Here is a 12,124-nt window from a genome sequence, read left to right as displayed (position 1 = left end):
CAATGAATGAATGGAATTCCAAAATATCTGTAGATGTTCATTGAAATTAATAATAATAATAATAATAAAATGTAAAAAAGATAAAAGCTCGCCTGTAGAGGCTAGAGAAAGATGAGACATCCCTTCTGTGTAGTTTATAGCCTCTGAAACCTCACTGTGGGGGGGTCAGCTTTTTGTTGGTTCAGATTTGATGGCTCAGAATAACAATAGTACATAGGGAGCTGCCTGGCTAGCTGAAAGGCCATGCCTCCCTAATGGTTCAAATTTACCAGATGCTCTGTAGGAGAAGGATAGCTAATCTCTCCGTGGGCTCTGCAAGCCCCATGGAGGGTCAGCTTTGAGTTAGTTCCCACCTCTCCAAAGTACTGAAGAGCAATGGTGTTTCTCTGGAGACTAAGGTGCATCTGATACAGGCCATGGTCTTTGCAATCACTTGTTATGCATCAGAGAGTTGGACAATGACCAAGAAAGTCAGAAGGAGAATTGATGCCTTTGAGCTGTGGTGCTGGAGAAGAGTATTGAGAATACCATGGACTGCTAGGAAAACAAACAGATTCATCCTGGAAAGGGTTAAACCGGGTGGCTCCTTGGGGGCAAGGATTCTGAGGCTCCGTCTAACATACTTTGGACATGTTGTAAGAAGAGGCCTGTCCTTGGAGAAGGACATCATGGTGGGGAGGGTGGAGGGACTGCGCAGGAGAGGAAGGCCCTCTATGAGGTGGATTGATTCGGTGACTGGGGTAGTCGGGATGGGAGTGTCTGAGACAGTGCGATTGGCACAAGACAGAGCAGAGTTTAGGGCTGTTGTACATAGGGTCGCTATGAGACGCAAGCGACTCAACAGCACATGACAACAACAACAACAGATAGTGAAGACTGACTGATGAATTCTCATACAAGAAAAACATGATGCACTTTAAATTGTAGGTAGTTCAGATACTCCGCGATGCCGACTCATGGACTTTAATGTAATGATTCCTGACAGTTTAAGGTCTTTACACTTGGCCTACTTTCATACCACTTATAGGAGAGTGTTGCATGTCGGATATGGATTAAAACCACAAATAGCACTTCAAAAATGAATAGAAGACCTCTGAAATAGAGAAATGGAACCCCATTTGACAGAAATAAATACAAATCTCTTTTCTTCTCCTTCACCCTTAGAATGGCGGGTACGAAGAACCAAGGAGTATCAGAATAGGGTCAGGGGAAATTATTACACAGTTGGATGTTCAGACTTGAAATAATTTACTTTTGAGCTGGAAGAGAACAAATGGCCTTTGAGGCTAATATATTATTCTCTGTGTCGTACTAGTCAGGTAGCTTAGAAGGGCATTTGAGCCAAATCTCAGGTCTTTCACTCATCCATCAAATTTTCATTGAGTGGCTGCCTGCAATGTGCCAAGTGCTTGGGAATTTCGCATACCTCCTCTCACCAAGCACATTTTCCCACCCTTCCAACTCTCTGGGGCACCAAGGTAGAGCCCTATTTGGCGTTTAGAGTCATGGAGGAATCTGGCATGACCAGCAATAAGTACATAGTAAATATCACTCATTTGATTGATTTAGTACTTTCCCTAATGTGCTATTTTCATTACAAGATCAGTGAACAGCTGGGGTTAATCAAAGAAAAGTTTAGTTTTGAGAGGGGCACAAAGCTATGTATACTAATTATAATAAAATATTAAAAATCTACTTAGGGTAACGTAGTTATGAACCTGAAGTGCATGCTAATGTGAGATTCGTTTTGATGGAAGGCATTTTCAAAATCAGCTATCTGTCCTCAGAGTGGCCAAAATAGCTTTCCCGAGACGGACAAGGAGCATTTCAGATTCAGCAGTATGCCTTCTTATTGGCCCAGGGATGGCAATAACCTAAGCAGCAGCTGGTAAGAATCTGGGTCTATGCTGACTAGATCATGTGGCCTGAGAGCTTAATTTTGCTTCAAAAATAGTCTAATTTTGCTCGCAGTGGAAAAAGCTGTATATTCCTTTAGTGTCAACAGACCAGATTGCATCTCCCGTTTGTTTGATGGGAGAACTTGGTTCTGTTCCCAGATATGGCTTTCCTTCATGGCTCATTGAATTATACTAAGTGCTTTGAACAAAGTCAGTTTCCAAACATACTGCTTTCCTACCAAACCCTGAAAGTTCTCTTCATACAAGAAGTTATGAGAGCTTGGGCTTCTGGATAGGGAAAAATCTCCCGCAAATGGAGGCACTTCAGCTCACTTCACCTACTTCAGTGAGTAGGTAAACACTAAGGCCTCTTCAGGAACCATTGGGCATAAACAGTGACTGCACTCAGTTGCTAAATGAAAGCTTGGAGGTTTGGGTCTCCCCCTTCCCTGCCCTGCCCAGTGGTGCCTCAGAAGAAAGGCCTGGCTATTAACTTCTGAAATGTTAGCCATTGAAGCTGATGGAGCCCAGCTCTACTGTGACACGCATGAGATTTCTCTAAATTGGAATTGACAGCAACTGGTTTTCAGAACCCAGTGTTGTAAAATTTCATTGTGACTACTAGATGTGTGTTCTAGTGACTTCCAGTTACTAGAGTGGGGCTTCTATTGTTCTCAAATTTGGGCAAGATTGTGTGTGTTCACAGATTTGTAGAAAACAATTACTAAGCCCTTTCTGTCAGAAATGCCCCAGGCTTGGGCATACTGAATTTCAGATTTTGACCATGGAACTTTTCATATTCTCGGATTTATTCTCCCTCACCTGTCTTCAGTAAATTGTTGTTATGTGCCATCAAGGTAACTACAACTCATAGTGAACTTACGAGCAACAGAGCTGAACTCTGCTCTCTCCTGTGCCGTCCTCACCATCTCTGACCAACTTGAGCCCATTGGTACAGTCACCATGTCAAACTTTCCTGTTGAGGGCCTTCCTTTCTTAGGATGACCGTCGACCTTTCCAAACATGATGCCCTCCTCCAAGCACTGGCTCCTCATAACAACATTCAGGAAATAGCTATCTTTAAAAGGTCCCATTGTTTTATTACTATTTTATGTTCTGTGAGAATAAGGGCCTATTACCTCTTTCTAATTCACTTAGTTTCAAACTCTTTGGTCCTAGGTAATGAGCCATGAAGGAGACCAGGTTAGAGGATGACCTGGGAAGACCTGCAGCCTCTCGTGGGGTTAGGAGCCGGGAGTTGCTCTCTGGGTGAGGTGCCCTTTCTTCCCAGCCCAAGCTCCCCTGTGCCACTGCCTGCGGCAATGTGACAAGCCCAGAACCTTGCTTCAGGCATACCACATTATGCTGAAAGCCTGATTTTCTAAAAAAAAAAAAAAGAAAAAGAAAAAAGAAGAAGAAGAAGCTGGGAAAATGTGCAAATGATGTATCCTGTATGATACATACCCTAGGAGCATGAGGCTGACGAAGGAGGATGCAAAGGATGGATGAAGGGCTCTATTTATATCTGCTGATGGGCTAATCTCACTCACATACCTGGAGGTGATCTGAGCCCCTGCCCACACAAAGGAATCCAGCTTTGGCTGTGGCTCTAACAAGTCCGGACCCAGCCTGGGCTTCAGAGGGTCTGGAATGTGCAGGTGCATTACCTGGAGACTCCAGAAGAGCCAGCTGGGGTCGACTTAAGCTGGCAGTTGGTCTTGTGGTAAAGGGTGGGAGGAAAAGAGGAAATAGAGAATGCTAAGGATAAGAATATTTCTCATACCCTCTCCTACGTTATTTCTTATGTCTCATCTATTTTCCAAGTTTCTGGTCCTATTCTCTTTTTCTTTAATGTTGAAGAGCCATAAAATCCCCAAATAAATATGATGAAACTAGGAAGTCAAGGCAACCTGGTCAACCCTGAGTCATGGCAAGCCCGTAGGTGGCAGAATAGAATTGTGCTGCCTTGGTATTTAGACGACTTATTTTTAGAAGTAGATCACCAGGCTTTTCTTCTAAGGCGCTTCGGAGTGGGCTCATACCTCAAACCTTTCAGTTAGCAGCAAGTATTTTGACTGTTTGCCCCGCCCAGAAACTCCAAGAAAATATGAATATACTAAAGCTTTGTTTTAATATAAATAAAAATAATCAAGGAGCTGTGGTAGCCTAGTGGTAAAGAGTTCCACTGCCAATCCAAAGGCATGTAGTTTGAATCCACCAGCTGCTCTGCAGGAAAATGATGGCCATCTCTCCTCGTGCAATCTACAGACTGAAAAATCTGATGAAGGATCAGCTATGAGCCAGTTCTGACTAAACTACACATAACAACCACAAAATCATCTGCTTTCTAAAAGTTCAACAAGAGATGAATGAATATACAAAATGTGGAGCTCCAACTCATTGCCATAGAGTCAGAACTGACTCATAGCTGACATTGTAACTGTTTTAAGAGATTGTAAATTGCACAGGAGGAGATTGTCCATTTTCCCCCTCAGAGCAGCTGGGTTAGAACTGTATGTCTTGGGATGTCAGTACAATTTCTTGACATTAGGTCACCAAAGTCCCCAAGTACTACCACTCAGCTGTAGAGAGAAATGAAGTCATACTACATGCCACAATGTGGATTAAGCTTGAAACCATCAGGCTGAGTGAAATCAATCAACATCAAAAAAATACTATAGAGAAAAAAGTTTTTTAGTTATTAGAGGTGGAAAGGTGGGGGAAAGGGGTGTTCTTACTTAGGGGTCCCTAAGTATATGTTAATGAATGAGTGATTTGGTAAAGGACAATGAGCATGGTTGTCCAACTGGAGGAATAATGTCAATGTCACTGAACTATGAAGGCAGAAATCGCTGAGATGGTGTATGTTTTGTTATGTCTATTTTCTCCATTGTAGAGAAAAGTAAGACATAAGCTATCTACTTCATTTATCAGCACTTTGGATTTTATGCAATTCCTGGAAGGGCAGGGTTTTACTCAGTCCTGTTTCTGAAACCCATAAAGCCTATGGAGCAAACTCCCCTAGGGTTGAGCAGGGCATCACTATCAAGGAGAAATCCGCAAGTCAGTCTTAATAACGCTGGTAGAAAGAAGGGGATTTGATAGAGAGCCTACCTCATTGTGTGCACTGTGCTGTGCTGACTGTTCCCCAATGACCTCTTTGAATTGAATAAAGCCAGCTACAAAAGTGGGTGAAGCCATCCCTCACCCTGACATTTAATTTACCTGAGAGCGCCTTAATCTGGGAAAGAATCAAATACTTGAGAATTTTGCTTCAGTGAGCAAAAGCAAAATGTTTGTGCCATACTGAGAAGTGATACTTTTCTTCAGAATTCAGAGGCAGCAGAGTCGCTGAGTGCAAGCAAAAGCAAAGAACAGAGCTCTTCTCTGGCATCTTCCTGATTACCATTTGGGAGAAAACTGCATTGCCCTCGCTGAAATTTTGTACTGTGTGATAATGTTTTATCAGCCACTGCTTGATAGAACAAGGTCAGTGAGGGCAAGATAAAGGATGTGGTCGCACAGCCTGGAAAAGGCAGGATATTTTTAAGTGTGTTACAGAGAAGGAAGCAGCTGGACTTAATAACTAACAGTATGTGGGAGGAGAAATTATGTTGAATCTTGTACAGAAGTTTGATGATCAGAGACAGGGCGGGCAATGGTGCTGTCCGAATCAAAATAGCCATCTATAATTAGCTCCACCTGTGCTAAGAAACTCTTCTCCCAGAGTGTTCACAATTTGTTAGAATTTTACAACTGGAGAATGTGCTAAATGAATAATAGCCACTTCGGAACCCAAATCAATACTGAGTCCTCTATTGAAAAACCTGGATAAACAAGTGAACATTAATGTCAATTATATGTCATCCATGTAATGGATAGGCAAATGCTAGACAAGTGAAGGAAGTGGTAAACCCGTGGCTCACCTAACACTTATCCTTGGAAAAATTTGGTTCTTATTAATTGTTTATTGGAATGAGTAGGGAGCTCTGGTAGCCTAGTGACAAGAAACTGTGCTATAATCCAGAAGGCACATGGTTCGAGGCCACCATATCCGCTCCACGAGAAAAGGATGGGCAATCTCGTCCCATGCAATTAAATGCCTCTGAAAATCTGCAGGACTTGATGGTACACAACAACAGCATTGCAATGAGTTGAGTGATTATTTTATTTTATGGAAATCTGGCACTATGTCTCCATAGTGTTTTACATTTGGTTACGTTTTGTTTTGTTTTGTTTTTTTTGTAGGGTGGTGTTTTGGTTTTTTTTTTATGCATTGATAATCAGGCATTTAGAACTAAACATCGACTTAGAGGCAGCTTGCAATACAGTCATTCTCATGAAAAGCAGAAATGTTTGATTGAAATGACCAGAATTGTAGTTTGTAAAAGGAAGGGTCACGTTCAATATCACTTTTCCACATTCCACCCCTCTTCTATTCCCACTTTTTTTTTTAAACCCGAGATCTCTTCAGATAATTTTCTTGGAAGGTAAGAACTTTCATTTCAGCCACTCTGTCTGAAACCCCATATTCTTCAATCAAAAGTTTCTGAATATCCTAGACCTCTTCAGGTGGCTGTGGTGGCACATTAGACTGTCCTGTAAGGACAGATCCTCCCACCCATCATGTCCCCAGGCCATTTTCCCCTAAGCAAGTGATCAGACTGTTCTAAGAATCAGGTTACAATTGTTTCTGATAGATTCACCATCAATATCAGCTGCAATAAAACTATTTTCACATCTGCCCTCCAAATCTGGAAAATAAGCTGCTTTATATATGAGATGGGTAGGTTCAGTAGTTTTTGTTTCTTACCTAATTCAATTCTTGCCTGAAAAGTGAATCCAGGTAAAATGTGAGGCATGTGCTAAAATGAACTAAAATGTAACAAGCTTGAAACTGGGCTGCATGTAAATTTCAAAGAACACTTGACCCTAATCTAATGAAATAGAAGGACAAAGTACTTAAAACAAGTATTTTTGGTTCAGGCAAATCATTCCTCATGATTGTCACTACATTCTCTTTTTATTTCTTTGTGTGCAAATGAAAATAATATCAATTTTCTATATTGTTTTAGCATTGAACAAGGCATTGTTTCCAAAGTGCTTTTGACAAATAATAAAAACCCTAAACAAACCTGCTATCAACCAGTCAATTTCAATGCAATGACCCAATGTGATAGAGTATAACTGCTCCATAGGACATTCCTGTCTGTCATTCTTACTAGGAGCAGATCACCAGGCCTGTCCTCTACACTACCATTGCATGAGTTTGAACTGCCAACCTTCAGGATAGTACCGAAATCAAACAAATTTCTATTAAGTCTGTTCTGAACCATTGTTACCCTTCATTGAGTTTCTGAGGTTGTAAATCTTAATGGGACTATCTGTGGATTTTTCTCACAGAGACACCAGAGAATAAAAAGCTCTGACCTTTCAGTTAGCAGCCTAACGTGTACTATTCCACTAAGACTTACGTTGTGCCCAGAGCATTTGCCTCCCACAGCATCAGCATCAGCATCAGCATCAGCATGACAATCATTCACCCTGACAATGGACTGTGGGGATTTTCAACCATGCCAGTAAGTCTTTGCAAAGGAGAAGAGACTTTTTCCTTTACTGTTTGAGATCTTGGATTGTCATCTCATCCAAGTGTTCAGGTGTCATCTAGAATCTCTCACAGTTACTATCCATTCAACAAAAGAATATAGCTGATAGGTAGACTCTTTCATGGGAATGAACAACCATTCTGTTTAACAAATTCTTTAGGATCCTGATTCATAGAAGCCAAAGCTCTACTCATGGTTTCCCCCCATCAGGCTAAAGAGGTTGTGACTCTTGATAAAAGGAGATTGCCTCATCTTTATCTCATGGAGCAGCTGGAAAATTTGAACCACTAATCTTTTGGTTAGCTGCCCATTAAGAAATCAATGTGTTATCAGAGTCCCTTAGAGCTCTTAGATTCATAGAATTATGCACATGAATTTTTGCAACAATAGAAAAATCCCTTTTGGGTACCTGACATCCCATGAATGGAACTCAGAAGTAACCATTCTACTAATTTGTAAATGACCAGCCCATTTCAAGAACTAAAACAAAATCTAGTATAATAATTGAAACCCACCAACTGTTTTCTGTGTTCAGAGGGATTTTTCAGCTACAAAAGTCTGTGAGCTCAGACAATTTCTTGGAGAACAGAGCTGAGAGGGAGGAGACCAAGAAGGCCTTATAAATAAGAAAACCTTACAAATGAGAATGTTCTGGAAGTGTCTTTATGCGAGCCGCACTAATTAATCTCATACAAACATGGATATTTTTGTAACTGCATAAGCCCAAGTGCCATTTTATGACCATGTAATTTACAAGTCCTCAAATTACATTAAAATCACCACACACAGTGTTTACAGTTTAATTACATGGTTATTTACCATTCCCAATCAAGTGTTATTCATTCAGTACCTCTTTGCCTGATCTTACCTAAAAAAGAAAACACTTTTGGGCTGAATTTGAGTGATAAACATTGAAATACGCCAATATTCAAAGGCAACAAAGATGTGATTTGGAGTAAACAAACTTCATTCACAGAAAGATTACACAGAACTTCCAGGGGAAGGAGAAAGGAAAGAGATCACCAATTTGCTAAAACAGTCTTTCTTTGGTTGTTTAAATTTTTTTATGGGAAGGAGGGGGTGAGAGAAAAATAAATCACACTATTCACTTTATGAAAACCAACTAAGTTTATTATCCACATTTTAAAAAGTCTATATGTGAAAGCCTTGGGTGCTTTAGTGTAGAGAAATTATGCCTTCAACCTAAAGGCACACAGTTCAAATCTACAAGCTTTTTATACTTGGACCAGGACACAGTCGTCAGAACAGAGTAAGGAGACACTGAATGTTTCAAAATTGGGAAAAGTGTACACCAGGGCTGTATCCTGTCTCCATACGTTTTGAATCTTTATGCAGAACAGGTTATTCAGGAGGCTGGGCTTTATGAGGAGAAGTGTGGCATCAGGATTGGAGAAAGAATCATCAACAATCTGCATTATACAGATGACACAACCTTGCTTGCTGAAACTGAAGAGGACCTGAAGCACTTGCTGTGTAAGGTCAAGGACTGCAGTCTTCAGTATGCATTGAGACTCAGTATCAAGAAAACAAAGATTGTCACCACTGGGCCAACCGGCAACATCATAATGGATGGTGAAGAGATTGAGATTGCCCCTCATCGGGGGCGGGGGGGGAGAGGACAATCTCCTCCCATAAAATATAGAGCCTTTGAAAACTCACTGGAGTGGCAGCTATGAGTCTATTCCAACTTGACATATAACAACAAAGATAGAGTTCATCAGTAAAGAATTATTTACTGAACATATATATGTTTCAGAACTTGTGTTAAGAACAAATGTGAAAAAATAAATAAGGAATGGTCCTCCCTGCTTTTCCAGTCCTGAATTCTCAAACTAAAGATCCGTCAAACCTGTCATGTGCACTTCAACAGGCAGAAGATGTTTACTTCTGCTTCTCTCTTCATTTGTCTTCTAGTGATACCATCCTGGAATTGGAAATCAATGCCTTCATCTGTCTTTAGGCAGTTGCATAACCCTGTAGTTCGAGTTTCTCTTCTGTCAAATATGAGAGTGTGGAACAGAGAATAACAATGCCTACTTCAACTTTTTGTTGAGGGGTGGTAAAAATCAGGTCAGGCTGAAAACACTTTGAAGATGACTTCTTCAAAGTGGCTAATGTAGATCCTGGAAACTCTGTCCGGATGATCCCTTATTTGCTGCCCCATATTGTCTAGCAATGCATGATGTCTCAGATTCCTGCTAGGATGTGAAGACAGTTGTACCTAAATACAGCTAGTGACGCCTTTCCAAGTTACTGTTGTATACTATCGAGTTGAAATCCACCTATAGCTGATCCTCCAGTGGATTTTCAGAGGCAGTTTAATGGCATGGAAGGAGATTGCTCATGTTTCTTCCGTGGTGCATGGGTTTGAACTGTATGCCTTCAGGATTGCATCACATTTTTTTACCACTAGGCCACCAGAGATCCCTAGGATGACCTTAATCACAAAGATTTACCTTTAATTCTAGCTATTAGGAACTAAAGATTTAACAAGATGATGTCGTTATCATGTACCACTGAGAGCTCCCCTATTGAAATAAAGACACAAATGGAATTTTGTGTACTATTTCAAATTGGAAACATTAACCCTTATAGTGTATATAAAGTGATAGACTGATAACTGAAATGTCAGCCCTCCAAACCTAGCCTTGATTCTGAGGGGGAAAGATGAGGCAATCAAATTCTGTTAAGATTTACAGCTTTGGAAATTAAGTGGAGAGCTACCATAAGTTGGAACTGATTTGACAGCAGGGAGTTTTGGGTTCATTTATCCACCAAGTTGAGTCAACACTGACAACAAGTTGTGCTGTTGTTTGGTGCCACCCAGTTGGGTATGACTCATAGTGACCCTATGAAGAACAGTTCTGATCCCTGTTCTGTCCTGCGCCATCCACATTATCTCTTGATGATAAACTTGATGAGTTCACTGTTGTAGTCACTGTATCTCTTCCTTTCTTTTGTTGACCCTCCAGCTTTCCAAGGATGGTATACCTTTCCAAGTAATGGCCCCTCTTTACAGCATGGCCAAAGTATTTGGGACTAAGTTTCACTATCCTTCTTCTAAGCAGCACTAAGAGCACTGTCTCCACTACATATTTATTTGTTCTTTTGGTGGTCCATGGACTATTCCGTCATTTTCTTCAACACCACAACTCAAAAGCATTGATTCTTCCATCATCTTGTTACTCAACACAAGGGGTTCTTTCCGTAGTCAAATGCCAATAAGACAGACGTATTTCAATATCCATAAGCACTTTATTACAGATCTGGAAGTTCAGGAGAGTTTCCTCAAAAACTGCCTTTCCATCTGGGAGTGGTCATTAGGTTTTTATACTTAGGTTAGACTTTTGTTAGTTAAAGTTATAGAATTTTTACATTTAAAAAGAACAGTTACTAATAAACAGGTAATTTATAAAATAGTAACATATGACTAAGAAAAACAGTTTCAAAGAGGTAAATGCTAATCTAGAAAAGATGCCTTTCCTTTCCTGGTACACAGACATCTTAGACTACTTTACATGACTAAAGAGAGGGAAAAAGAATTCTAAGGAAAAGTAACTAGTTTTGCAGGCTGGAGGAAAGGGCTGTCAGTTTTATAACTATATAACTTTAGTTCTAGAACTGATACATGTTTGGAGAACTCTGAACTTATTAATACTACCTCAATCATTGTCTAACTCTCAGATGCATGTTGCTGCTGTTGTTGCTTTGTGTTATTGAGTCACCTGTGTCTCATAGTGACCCTATGTACAACAGCTCTGTACCCTGCTCTATCCTGAGCCAACCTCACCATTTCCAACACACCTACCTTTCATTACTCCAGTCACGGAGTCAATCTATCTCATCAAGGGTCTTCCCCTCCTGCACTGCCCCTCCACCCTCCCAAGCATAATGTCCCTCTCCAAGGACTGGTCCCTCCTTGCAACATGCCCAAAATACGTCAGACGGAGCTTCAGAGTCCTTGCCTCCAAGGAACAGCTTGGTTTCACTCTCTCCAAGACCAACCTGTTCAACTGTATAGCGTGTGATTAAAAGACCATGGCTTGAATCAGGTACACCGTAGTCTTTAAACTTCATTGCTTTTAAAGTACTTTGGAGATATCCTTGACAGCAGGGTTTCCCAATGCAATACATCTTTTGATTTCTTAACTGCCAGCACGAAGGGTTTGAATGTCCATTCAAGTAAGATGGAATCAGTGACTACTCCATCTACCATGATGTTACCTACTGGACCAGTGGTAAGAATTTTTGTTTCTTTTTTTTAAGAGTTTTTGTTTTTTGATATTGAGATGTAATCCATTTTGAAGGCAATAGTCCTTGATCTTCTACAGCAAGAATTTCAAGTCCTTTCTGCTTTCAGCAAGCAAGATTATGTCGTTTGCATAATGCAAGTTATTCATCAGTCTTCTAATCTTGATGCCACATTCTTTTGAAGTTTAACTTCTCAAATTATTTGCTCAGCATGCATATTCAATAGATATGTTGTTGTTGTTGTTATGTGCCATCGAGTCGCCTGCGACTCATAGCGATCCTATGTACAACAGCCCTAAACTCCGCTCTGTCCTGTGCCAATCGCACTGTCTCTGACACTCCCATCCC

The sequence above is a fragment of the Elephantulus edwardii genome, unplaced genomic scaffold, assembly GCF_000299155.1.
Source record: "Elephantulus edwardii isolate Elephantulus edwardi_28Jun2011 unplaced genomic scaffold, EleEdw1.0 scaffold00070, whole genome shotgun sequence".
In the NCBI taxonomy this organism is placed as follows: Eukaryota; Metazoa; Chordata; class Mammalia; order Macroscelidea; family Macroscelididae; genus Elephantulus; species Elephantulus edwardii.
Note: the sequence above shows the minus strand (reverse complement) of the source record.